Raw genomic sequence first — 14,572 nt, forward strand, 5'->3', positions numbered from 1 at the left:
CAAGCGTGTTTTGAACTATACATTTTCTTAATACGGGAAGTTTTATTTACATCATAAATTGTAGACTTTCAATGTTTCGCGGTATTTCAATAAATGTGCATGGAAACATTACGCTATCATAAAGTTTAAATTTGTTGCAATCACTATTGAAATAACGCCCACTATTGAACTTATTATTTTAATAGTGGTTAAATGTGCATTTCACAGGTTGTAACCACTATTGTAATTATGCTCACTATTGAGATAATTATTTCAATAGTGGTTATAATGCATTTCAGGACCCAACACAGGTTGCATCCGCTATTGAAATAACGTTCACTATTGAAATGATTGTTTCAATAGTGGTTGAATATGCATTTCAAAACCAAAACCAGTAACAACCACTAATGAAATGATTATTTCAGTAATGGTCATCATTTCAATAAACCACTACTTAACAACATCCACTATTGAACTAAAAGTAAGGATCAATTGATTTTTTATTATATTATCGGCAGTGACAAGTGTAGGCAGTGTTATCCAATGTCTCTATTGCTTTTTTCAATTATGCATATATTTAATTCTGATCGGAGAATAAGAATTATTTACAATTTAAAATATTTATGATTTTGTTGTGACTTTTATAAGCTTTACCAGATTTATTATTTCACATGCATGTAAGAGAAAATTCTTCATGAAGACAAAATGTTTTCCTTAAGTACATATAAATACATATGAGATTTACAGTGTATGTCAATGTTACACCCTCTATTTATATAAAACTCAATAATTTAATCGCTATTTCAAAGATGTGCATTATTTAAATACTGTGTAGAACTGTGAATTTATTTTTCTAATTGCCGTCTCAACCACTCTTACAATTAATGATTATTGCAATAGTGAACGTTATATAAATAGTGGTTGCTATCTGGTTTTGCTTTTGAAATGCATTGTAACCATTATTGATACAATTCTTTCATTAGAGAACACTATTTCAATAGTAGTTGTTACCTGGGTTTGGTTATGAATTGCATTCTAAACCACTATTGAGATAATTATTTCAATATTGAACTTTATTTCAACAGTGGTTTCAACCTCTGTTCTGTTTTGAAATGCATTTTCAACCACTATTGAAATAATTATTTCAATAGTGATCGTTATTTCGATAGTGGTTGGCTCTCTCGTTTTAAAATATTCAGACAGACAAACCAGAGAGCTACAGATCCATGCATTGTAAAAACTTCCCATTTACGGCGACGCGTTTCTGTCGATTGCTTCTGGTGTTAATTTTTTTATTACAATTATTATTATTTATCAAGGAAGCGGAACGAAATGCAAACTTTTTCTGTAACTCATCAAGATACACTCATATACCAAAAATCAGCTCAATATCTGCAAGCGTTTAGAAAAAAAGTGCGGAAATCCAAGTGGGACAGACTGACAGACAGTCAGACGGACAGACAGACAGACAGACGGACGGACAGACTCAGAGGAAAGCTTTAGTCCCCTCCGGTTTTACCAGTAGGGGACTAAAAAATAACAAGGGCACCACTAAGCAGAGTATCCTCTCGCGGCAGGAACTTCACCGATTATGGCAATGTCTTCATACGAGAGAAACATTCTCCAGAGGGACGTTAAACAAGATAAAATCATCTATTAATTAAGAACACCCAGTATTACTGTACAATGTTAAAAGTTCAAATTATGGTAAAGGAAATAAAATGTATTGCAACACTAATTTTTAACAAAACTCCAGGTGCATAGCATCTTGGTGGGTGGGTGGGGGGGGGGGGGGGGCATTACATGTATACGTAATTGGGCAGTTCCTTTATTCTTAGCAGAGACATATCACGTATACTCTAAATTTTAGTTATTTGTCTACCTGAGTATACCTTACAGTTCCATGCAATATGCACGAAATCTGAGAATGCCCACGGAAGCAATATTTTTTCGTAATGAAAAATGACAATATACCAGTGTTGAGAGGTCGATGAAACTTTGGAAATGTCCTTATAGCTTTCAAGAATTACGTGCGCCTCAAGAATAAATTCCATATAATAAACAGACACGTGGGGTAATTTGGTGATGAAAAAATGGTGATGTAAAATTACTCTGTACTTTTTTTTTTCAAAAACGTGTGCTCGTACCATTTCATCAACACAACAGTAAACATTCAGGCGACGAGAAAGAAATCCATTAACACATAGGATTTATGCGATGTATCCTAGTTTTTGAGAAAAAAAAATGAGTCAATGTAATATAACCCCCGATACAATGAAAATTGAGTTAAAAATAATTTTCTTGGTCATTCTTCTAATTTGTTTCATGTGATTCTTTAAATACCCTCCCATTATTGAAGAAAAGGATGGGCATCTTGTGTACTTTGTGTATTACTGTATTTTATTATTACAGTCATCAATGGCTCATTTCTTATTTCAAAATATAACTAAAAATATGTCCACAGGACATGAATCCCCCGTCGATGGTACATTAGTAATGCAACATAAAAAATTGTATAAGTTTATAAAGTTCGAAGAGAAAATCTTGAATGCTTTCTTTAAAATTGAAATTGAATTCTAAAAACTCGGATATAGATGATAAATTTTTTGCCATATTAGGTAAAAGTGCATTTATAACCTTGCATAAACATTTCTTTAAAACTATGCGAATTGCAAATTTAATAAAAGTGAGGTCAAGGTGACAGGAAAGTTCAACGTCTAATTTTTGATAAAAACATCTTGAATGGTTTATATAAAACTGATCTAAACACTCATGTAAGAAAAGTGAAGTCGAGGTCAAAGTATAGGTCAGGGTTAAAATATATTGATGCAGTTGAATAGCTTACTTCAGTATGGTACATGTATGTATCAGCATATATGAAGTTTGATAACACTAATTGAATGGTTTCTTAAAAAAACTTTGCAAAACACTTATTTAAGAAAAGTGAGGTTAAGGTCAAAGGAATGGCTTTTTCAAGGTAAACAAAGCCTGATGCAGTTGAAAAGCGGTCCTCAATATGTATCAGCACTATGAAGTTTGATAAAAACATCTTGAAAAGTTTCTCTGAAACTGAGTTTTGAACTGAGATCAACTCAAAGCGCGACCGAAGGACACACGGAAGGACAAAAGGATGGAAAGACGGAGGACGGACATAACAAACTCTATATGCCCCGGTAATATTCAAGAGAGGCATAAAAATTTTCCAGATACCTTAACGTTCTTTCAATTCTTTGATGCTTTTTCCAATAGCTGCACCGGTTTAATGTTTTTTAACACTTGGAAAAGAGAGAGAAAGGGAAAGAAATATTGCCAACAGAATAATCGTTCAAAAATTTTTCAGACTCTTTGGTACTTACCAACAATTTCTTGAAAGAAAGGGTCATCCTAGCTTCAACCACTCTACTTTTACATAGGGTAATACGGAAAACTAGAATGGCAGTGACAGGTAGAAATGCAATAAAATTACATTTTCTACAGAACAATGTAAAGTGGCATTTCCGTTATATGTCGTCTGCTTGAATAGTCTGTATCATCCAGACGTTTGCGATTACCTCCAGAAACGTTTCAGGAGGTAAACGCAAAAATCTGGATGATACAGACTTGAAAGAAAAATGAAAGATGCTTAAGAGGATAACGAGCCCGATGTTTAATTATTTAGGATACATAAGGCTTAAAAACTGGAGTTCTATATCTCGGAAACTAGAGATGGTACCATCACCATTTTTTCATAGAAGTGGTAACTGACCACTAGCACCCTACCCTCAAAATCTCAGACCCCGGGACAGGGGACTTCGATGTTCTCGAGCCCGATGTTTATTCATATAGTATTATATAGTAGGCTTAAAAACTGTTCTATATCTCGGAAACTAGAGATGGTACCATCACCATTTTTTCATAGAAGTGGTAACTGACCACTAGCACCCTACCCTCAAAATCTCAGACCCCGTGACTTATGTTTAAATTTTGAATTGCGAACTGCGTTCTGGAATGCAGTTCACTTTTGAATTGCGAATTGCGAACTGCGTTCCAAAATCTGATTGCCTAATTTCAGAAGGTATAGACTTACTTCTCTTTATTTATACGAAAATGTGTTTTATTGAATGTATTTCTTTTATTTTATATACATGTAATGATAAATAAAAGTCATTATTATACCTCACTATAATTATTCTACACAACGCGTTATCTGATTGGTTCTAGATTATCACGTGATCAGGCCATAAAACTTCATATTTCACGGTCGTCGGCATGCTTTTCATCATATTTCCCCTCTTCGGACACCTAGTGCATTTTCCCGCAATAGTTATCGTTCGTTGAAAGAAAACTCCCGAGAGTAGTAGACGTCACAATAGCCTGGTTTACGTCACAAAATTGATGATTAGTGATGTGTCAAAGGGTTTCAGTAACTTTACGTTAAAAATGAAAGTGAATTTGAGAGAGGTGCCGAATTTGAAAGTTTATGTTTATTTCAAAGTTTTTGCTTGTTTCGGTATAATAAACAATTCATTGCATGAATGTTCGGGAAACATGAAGATTTATTCAGCCAAGAAATATCATATTCCCCTCGGGCGAAGCCCTCGGGGAATATGATACTTCTTGGCTGAATAAATCTTCATATTTCCCTCACTATCATGCAATAAATGTATATTATTTGATATAGGCTTTTGAGGACTTCAATTCCGTTAAAACCCCTAACATAACTCCAGCACCACCCTGCATCTCAGTCCCAAACCAATCTAACTCTTCTCCTTGTGAAAATACTTCTTCTGATCAAGAACCCACCCCTCCTGAGACATATTCCATCACTGTAAATTCTTCTTTCAATTATCCTTCCCCCCAACCCTCTACATCTTTTTCTTTCTCATTCTCTTGCACCCAATCTGATCCAGAAAATTCACCACCTTCTAAATCTAACGAACGGAAAAGAAGAACGCCATCAATAACTTGCACTACAGCAGCAGAAAGAAGCTTGAAGAAAAAAAAGATCTGTCTTAAATAAATCGACGCAAACGGAGGCTTTTGATGCCGGAGTAAAAAATCAATGCAATGTTTGTTTAAGAAACGAGGACAAGGGGCAGTGGATAGGATGCTCACATCGCGGAAATAAGTTGATTATTGGGTTCATGACAGTTGTCTAGTTTTCAACTTTAAAACTAAGAAGCTGGTAAAACAAGTCACGTTTCTATGTCCCAAACACATGGAATAAATATAAAAATGTATTTATAAAATATCATTTGTTAGTTTCTTATTTTCAATATGGTAAAATTATTAAATAATAAATTTGTGCATATACATGCGACCATTATAATGGAATATGTGCAAAATATGTTAAAATTATATGTTATATTTTTTATTGTAATAAACGTTTAAAGTTCGAATTCTACAGTAACTGTTATAATACAGTAAACAACGAAAACGAGATGACTTACGCGAAAAGGTTTCGTGCTTTGCAAATAAATCTTGCATTTTTTTTTCGGAGCACTAATTCTCATGGCAAGGCCTAGATCTTCAATTCTCTGATAATTTGTTTTGTTCATTCCAAAAAAAAAAAAAAAAAAAAAAAAAAAAAAAGCGAAAATTTAAGCCGAGCAGCAAATATAGCCTCAGTATTGTTTCGTCACGGCAGACGTACAGGGCCAGAGCATAGGTAAATATTACCTCTTGGACAAATCTAAAAGAGAACCTCTTATAAATTAATAAGAAATATGACAAATAATTAAAAATATATATATGATTTTATTCACAATAGAAGAAACCTGTAATTAATATCCGTCACGTTCGAGCACCACTGGAAGAAATCGGCAGCACATGGTTTTGTCTCCCTCGACATAAACCATTCCTTTACGAACGGATATAGTAATTCATCACCTTTTGTATAAAATATAATATAAATATATGCAATACATACATACTTGTTTTTAAGATTTCATATTTTTTTTATTTAGGCAAAAGCACCACCTGTGCCAAAAAGTAATATTTCGCAGAACTGAAACGCCTTGTGATGATCGTTTCCCTCAAGACATGACTGCAGTGCTTTTGGAGACTTAAACCTCAAGAGTTTGGCGAGATCTTCTCCTAGTACATTCCACACCAACTTTATTAATGCTATCAATAAAGACATATGAAGATGAAAATGAAATGGTATATACTATATTTTATATATAAAATTTCATTATTATTTTTTTTAACTCGTGTAATATTTAACAATTGAAAATTAAAGAAAAAAAATCATAATACCCTTTGCCATATTCATTTCCCAGTGTCCAAGACCAGGTTGGAGAATGAGATCTTGCGGTTCAGGATTCTCCCTTATTACCTATGCTGCGATGAGGTATGGCAAGCCATCACACCCCACTATGGACCAAGATCTATTTTCTGGAATGCCGGCATTATTTTTTATTTTTACTAACACGTCTTTAACGGACTCATAGGAACAGGGGTTCTTTGATATCGGATTTCCAATGACAATGGTAGGAGGTCCGTTATGGTGGTCACTTAAAAAATTGCATACGTCCTCTTTAACCTTAGACGTTACACTGCCTCCTTCAGTCTTCTGCTTCTTCCTCCTAGAGAGAAAATCACTCACCTCGTCCACAAATCCTGTGACGTCTGGTTTCTGTTCTTCTTCTTCAAAAATGCAAGACAGCCTCTCGCTGATAAAACGTTCGCGAAAATGTCTAAATGTAGAAGATGAAGACGGATGCATAGAAAGGTTGGATAGGTTGAATAGAAAAAATTATCTTGAAAGAACCAGTTCCTGGGGGGCAACGCGGAATCCCTCTGGAGAAAAGAGGGTTCGAATGGGAAAATGTGTACAACGGTGGTAATTGCACTTAGAATTGCTTTAGCGTCATAATGCACCCTCCAATTCCTAGCCAGCACCTGATTGTTATCAAAATAAGTCAAAACATCGTTTTTTTGAGGGACCTGAACACACTCCTTAGAATTGTCACTAATCCAGTTGATAATGGTACTACGTATGTCTATGATAGCTACGTAGCTAAATGTAGTGATTGTACTGGACCTGGTTAATTACTTATGAAAAAAAAATCACATGCTCTTATTGTTAGATGCAGAGAAATATATCCAAACTGGGTTACTGCCATCAAAAAAAGTCTAAGTCAAGCTCCGGGATCCATTGTCTCAAAATTGCCACCTTTCTTGGATCCCGCTGTGGTAATAAGGCAAATAGTATTCTACATCATCATACAAATTTCTCTAATTTTCAATAGATAGTTTTCCATCAAGGTGAATCAAACAAGAGTTGTTTCCCATGGCCGCCATATTGTAGGTCAACATTCCCAGACCCCTTCATTATTCAACCAAGTTCAATTTGTTATACTGGGCACTGAGATGAAGATAACGCTGTTTTTCTAATGAATAATTATACGTTTGTTAAAGTTTCTTTTAATTCATAATTTCAATGTTGTAAAAATATTTTTTACCATTTATTTTTTGCATACGTTTTTAAAATTGGTCAAAGAAGAAAATTCACCTCTTTGACCTACAAGATGGCGGCCACGGGGAGTAACTCTGAGGAAAAATGCGTCATAGGAAAACCATCTATTCTTGTAGCACTTATTATTTATTCGTCAGTATTTGGAATTCAGATTACAGATCCATCAGAGTTCAGTACTGGTTGAATGAGAACAAAAACATTCCAATGTTCCTTTTAGGAGGGAACCATCTGGTTTCCGCCTGTAAGGTAACTGCTTCAGGAGGAACCAGGAAATGAAATCCTTGGGGATTATCGGTATTTGTCAAATAGAACTGACGATGTTGCATATACACTGTACCATTGTCTCAAGCCATGATCCGGGTCCGTTATAGTTAGCTGTCTCCTAACAGAATTGAATTTCAGCCGTGGTTTGCGACGATATATTGTACATGTATTGTTTCCATTATTTCTTAGACAAGTACACATAGAGCTGTATGCTGGCCTGACAACCGAGGAAGCCCAGCTTGTGGGCAACATTCACAATCGCTGCACCTCTAACAAAAGCTTGCAGTTTCGAGTAAATATACTATGATTTACCCTTGTGTGAAGTTAGAATAGAATAGGTCACAACAGCTAAAACAAAACAATCGATGTGGATGGATTGAAAAATAGTTTTAGACATTATAGTCATATATCTGTTTTGCTTTGCATGCAAACCCAACACCCCTGTTTAAAATCCCTGTTTTCAGCTATATGTGGTAAACAGGAACCTAAACAAAAAGTACACAAATCTTTAAAAAGACTATAAGGTGTCAATAAAGAAGAGAAAAAAAAAATACTGAGGCTTTGGTCATTTTTGGATATTTGATACATGTTTAAAAACTGATGCATAAATTGAAATTAAAAATCTTTGTCCAGGTTATTAAAAAATGGAACTCATACTTTTTCACGTAAGAAATTGGGCGCTTTAAATAGTGATTAGCAGGAGTCTGAGCACATAGAGTAGAAATGAAATTTATCATCGATTTATACATTTTTTTTCAAAATCAATCAATTGACTGTGTTCTAGATTATACTAAAATACGGAAATGTTCCCTTGAATGTGTTTAATTTTATCTGAATACGTCTAAAAACGTTTCAATTCGCTTGACTTTACATTTAAAATTTGTACAATTCGAAGGCATTTTAAAAGAGGAAATTGATTATCCTTTACATTCAAACACAGAAAATTAAATCATAAGGAACAAATTTAATAGCTACCCAAGTTATGATTGTATAACCTGGGTTGGAGCAGCTTACATGCAGTTTATAAAACGTAAACTGCCTCAACTCAGGTTGGGTAGCTATTAAATTCATTCCTTAAATAGCCGTACGAATCAAATAAATGCACTTTTTTGGGGGCAAAATAATCGTTCAAAACGAGTATTTTCCTTCTAATAAGTATGGTCAACATCCACTCTGCATCTTTATGTACATGTAATTACATTAAATAAAGGTATGTATTTAGGAAGACCGAATCTGTTTTCATCGGTGGGGGTCTTCACAATTTCTTAAATTTCCATAAGAAAATGAGGACGAACACTTTTTCGCTTTTACATTTGCTCTATCTGTAACCAAGGATTCTGTCATGTTTAATATTATGATTCACAACTTGATGTCACCCGGAATAACTGTGAATACCGAATTCCGTCACATGACGTGAAAGGTAGCATGTTATGTGCAAACTAGGATATAGTGTTCGAACAAGTTAAATTGCTAGTCAATCTTAGAAACCATTCCCATCAAGTATCTAGGTTCAATGCATATAAAAAACAAGGAAGTGCTTGGGCATTTAAACTTGAAATATTTCGTGTCTATGATAATCATTCCAGCTGTCGAATTTGTCTCTAGTGCACCCACTTTCTTTGTAGTAGTGCCAACTTTCTTTAACACTGTTATTAAAAAAGAATGAATACACTTAGTGTACAAAACGGTAAATTGCGCAAAAATAAAGTATAAAAAATAGCTCCATGAAATTAATAATGCGATCCTTTTGTGCCTTAATCGCAACTTTGCGAAATTACAGGAATTAAAAGTCAGTAAGAATTAAGGAAGAACAGGGCCTTGTGCTGAAAAAAATCTAGTCAATGAATTTTTTTTTCATATTTTGTGTATCTTTAATTTAGTATGTCCTACACATTTTAAAGCAATACTGTCATTAGATTTCTTGACTTATTTTAGAGATATGGCTTAACAAATATCGCTCCGCACAGTGTCTGTATATAGTTTTGGTTCTTCGTGTTTACGGGTCCATTACCGAGTCTATAATGGAAATTTTTAAGCACGAACAAAAATATATATAAGGAATGTATCTTCAAATATTCAGAATATTAATAGATTTGAAATTCTTAAAGCATATTTTCCTATTTCACAATGTATATGGATTGGATAAATTACGCACTTTTCAAGACAGCTTCAACGACAAAAAAATCCATTTGGGAAATAATTCTGTCAATAAATAATTGAAAATTTACGATTGAACTGAAGTCCTTCTTCGTAGTAATCAACTGTAGTAATATCGTAAGGCGAAGCTTACCCCATTATCACAGAGGACATAGTTGAACAAGACGTAAGCGTGGTAAAAACGCTTCATGTTTACATTTTCCGAGTAAGGGAAAAACTGTGACGTCACACGAAAACTTACACAAGCGAAATATTGAGTGAAATATTAATTCAGAGAATCTCTACTACTTAACACGTAAAACTTATTATTGTAATTCCTGCTTCAAAAAATGCATCACGATGAATTAATTGTGATCTGTTTCTATGTAATTTAACTTACCAGGTCTTACCAGGTAATCAACGTGTACTTGATCTCGCTGCACTGAGAGATCATATATGACGTCACTACTTGGAAGACTGTAGCGTAAAGAAGCAGAAGGATGGATTGATCAATTTCACAATTTTTAAATATTTACACGATCGTTTAAACTCTTGATTATTTTACATTAAATGTTTAAGCTTAACAAGTTGAACAAAAATTTCACAAATAAAGATGATTTTAACAACGTTTAGCACCTACAGTGACTATGACGTAGTCAATTCAGTCATGTGACCAACCTCCTCTTAAGAATGAAGCTGTGTTTTCTAAGAGGGGTCACGGAAATTTACGAATCTCTATTGACATTCAAAGTTATTTCAATTTTTAAAGCCGTAATACATGATTGCATTGTTGCCCATTTCTCGAAAGGACAGAAGGTGTATAGCTATAGGAAATTCAACATATTCAGTGGAGAAATTTGGACAAACCTGCGCTCGGGGTAAATTTTATGAAAAAAAAAACCCCGGCCGTTTCCTTCATCATACATGGGCATTTACGTCATTGGCCTCATTATGTGTATAAAGGTCGTCCCTTGGTAAAACCCAGGGTTCTCTATTTCCGACACAGTAAAGTTTTCTCCGAACACAGTAACGATTCAAATTTTATGTATGCAACACAGTAAAAAAATTGCGACACAGTAAGATCCGCTCCGCTGAAAACGAAAGTAAATGTAAAGGGGAGTTACTTTAAGGATGTCCGATCCCCAGGTTCTGAAAATCAGGCATTGAATAATTGAAAATGCTCACAAAAATATCTCTGAATTCTCAAAGTAATGTGAAATTAACCAATTGTTCAAACTACATCATTAAAGTTAATTATATTATATAGAAAAATTAGTAAATCTCAAATAAATTTTCAGGAAATGCGAATAAAGACACCTGTTATGCATTTTCCAATTAGAAATTGATCAACAAAATATTTCAGGATAAAAAACTATAGGTATCCAGGCATTTGAAGAAATTTGCATGATTTTTATACTTATACAGTTACTGTACTATAGTTTCTTCTCTGTACTTCAATTATTTTATAATCATAATTTATAAAGTGTTTCCAATCATTGCAAAACACCATAAATTATTTCTAATTTCATATCATACTAATTAGCATTGGTATCTAAGGGTAAATTAAGAAAAAAATCGATTTCTTTAAATCTGTATTTTTAACATACCTTTATAGGGTAAAAATATCAACGTTTTAAGGAGGAGAAGGACCTTGAGCTGAAAAAATACTTGTCATTCAATTTTTTTTTCATATTTTGTATATTTCTAATTAAGTATGTCCCACATATCTTAAAGCAGTTAAATCATTAGGTTTCTTACCTTATTTCGGAGATATTGATTGACATATACTATGCCCTACAGCATCTACGTGGAGTTTTAATTCTCCATGTTTCCGGGCGCATTACTCTGTCCATAATGGGATTTTTTTAAGCATACATAGAAAATATCAAAGTGGACATGTATCTTTTAAAATATTTCAGAGTATAACTAGGATTTAAAATTCGAAAAAGCAAGTTTTGTCTATCACACTGCATCTGGATAGGGAAAATAATGCACTTTTTAAGACAACTTAAACAATAAAAAACGTAATTTACAAAAAATTCTATCATTCAATATTTTTTAATTTACGTTGAAATGCAAATCCTTCGAATTATTGATTTAGTATTATTTATATAATTTAGTATTATTGATTAACTGTAAAAGTTTCGAATGATGAAGCTGACCTCATTATTTCACAGGACATCGTTAAAGAGGACATAAGCATGACAAAAACGTGTCATGTTGCATTTCTCGAGTAAGGGAAAAACCAACTATGACGTCACAAGTAAGCTACCTAAGATTTCCATCATCAGCCATGCAAAAATAATTTTTGTGTTCCTCATTTCTCAAAATATTTCATCATATACTGATTATGACCTGTTTTTACATAATAATACCACCCTCTGTTCACCGAGTATGATCTTGCTGTACTAACAGATCGTGTATGACGTCACCGACTTGTTGGACGCGCAGTTTAGGGAAACAGAGGAGAGTGGATCAATCTTTTTCATAATTTGTTAATGTTTACAAGAATGTTAAAACTTTTTTAATATAAGATGGTAATTAAAGTAAAAAAAATGTCAAAAAATTATACAAGAACTGATGCTTTACACGTTTTGCACTTATAAACGGAGACTATGACGTAGTTAAACAGTCATGTGACCATGTGTCCTTCATCCCCTTAAAAGACTCTTTTAAAACTTGAAAGAACTTTGAATCACATTGAGATGCATAAAATGAAAATTGTTGCATGAAAAGATTTCATATTTATGCAGCACATTTAAGGCTGCAGTAAGGAGACGGGGCCTAATTTATACGGGAAATGCTTACTATGACATCACACAAAAATATAAGTTCTTCAAATTACCACAAAATGAAATCATTTGCTATTTTAAACTGTTGAATAGCTTTAAACTACATCAATACTAACTAGTGCATGCATTATTGTCGTTGGTCGTCTCACACAGCTATATATAAGCAATTCACTGATCGCAATGCACTTGCCAATGTGACGTCATATCGTAAAATTAAGAGAGGCGGATCAAGTTATATTTATACAATGAAAAATGTTTTTTGTAATTAAATAAAATATAAATTGTAGATAAATAAGAGGCCATTAACTGGGATGCGATGTTTATTTTATGATTTTATTCATATACTTCCCGTACATTCCTTAGACAAGCGATACTGTCGTATATTTGTATGCAGATTCATTGAAGGGTAATAGAAGGATCGTAATAAATCGATATATTGCAAGGGCATATCCTCAATGAATTATGACAAGCTTTTACACATAAACTCAAGAAGTATGAAGATATTTGAAAAGTGCTGCGAACCTGTTGAAATCTTGCAAAAGAATTAATTATATCTATATTTAATGTACTTGATCAGCAAAATATTCAACATACGGTATTTATCAATTAGATAGTAGAATCTATATAGGTTCACAGCACTTTTCACAAACTACAAAGAGTGTTGAAAATAATTATATGTTAAACTTAGATTTTTAACTTTGTTATGCTTGCAATATTAGAATTTATAGATGACCTCAATACTTCAGGTATATTTGCTAAAATCACGTGACTGCCACATCACATGACAAGTCTAAATAAGAAATCTAATCGTCCTCGACATGTAGTTTTCAACCACATTGCATTTGTCCGATAATAGTAAAGTCCTAAAAAGAAACGCCCATCCTTGTAAAGAATGTATTTTCTATCTAAAAAAAATTCGCCGGTATTTCCATTTGGCACTTTAACTGTACTGCGTAAGCTTCATTTTGAGACTTTTCGAATTAAATATTGAATTAAAGAGTTATTCTTCCTGGCTGAGGATCGGATATCCTTAATTTGTTTACACTGTTGACGACAGAGTTGTTTTAACGCGGAGCTCTGGTGTTTTTATTGCAGGTGATCTCTGGTCATTCATAGGGGTGTAATTACATAGTTGACAACCTATAGTTAAGCTCTTCAAAGTAAGTATTTCTCCTCAGATAATGTAGACTTGTCAAACTTTTTCGATCGTTAAACATCAAACAAATTTTAACCAAAAAATTATGTAGAAACGAGTCAGACATTCTGAGCCATCAAAGCAGTCAAATTTAAATGCACTTTTTATTTCCAAAGACGATGACGAAGATCGAAACTCAAAACGACGGAAACTTGAGAGGAATCCACAAGGTTCATGACAAGTTCATTTTAAATCTGGACAAGAAGCTGAGAAACATATTTCCAGATCTAGGAGTTATCTCATCATTTTCCTGTCTGGACCTAGCCATCTTGAAACCACTGGCAGCTACTGATCTGGATGGTATTAATGAAGACAGACTCAAGGTACTTTTTAAAACACATTCTGTGAAATTTATTTTATATGTTTAGTGAATGCGATAATGCTTCTAAATTAATTTTTTTATTAAATGTTGTGGGCACTTGTTGAGCATTACAGGCCTGTGATGCAGGAGGAGGACAGGGTGATACAGGAATATGAGTCCTTCCACGTGCTGATGCATTCCAACCAAGATAACTGGACCCTCTCAGATTCATTACTGAATCTTATTAAAAATTACAGCCATTTGTATCCCAATTTGGCAAAGCTTGCTAAGTTTGTCTTGTTATCCCAGCATCAACTGCAGGTATTTATACACTTTATATAACTTAGTAGAAATTCCATTTTCTATTTTATTTTTTTCCCATGCATTGCAATCGTAATTATTTTTTGTAGATTGTGAGAGAGGATTCAGTGCCCTTAAAAGAATTA

The sequence above is a fragment of the Saccostrea echinata genome, unplaced genomic scaffold (genome assembly GCF_033153115.1).
Source record: "Saccostrea echinata isolate AGI-Se365-2 ecotype Australia unplaced genomic scaffold, CSIRO_AGI_Sech_v1 ptg000016l, whole genome shotgun sequence".
Classification (NCBI taxonomy): domain Eukaryota; kingdom Metazoa; phylum Mollusca; class Bivalvia; order Ostreida; family Ostreidae; genus Saccostrea; species Saccostrea echinata.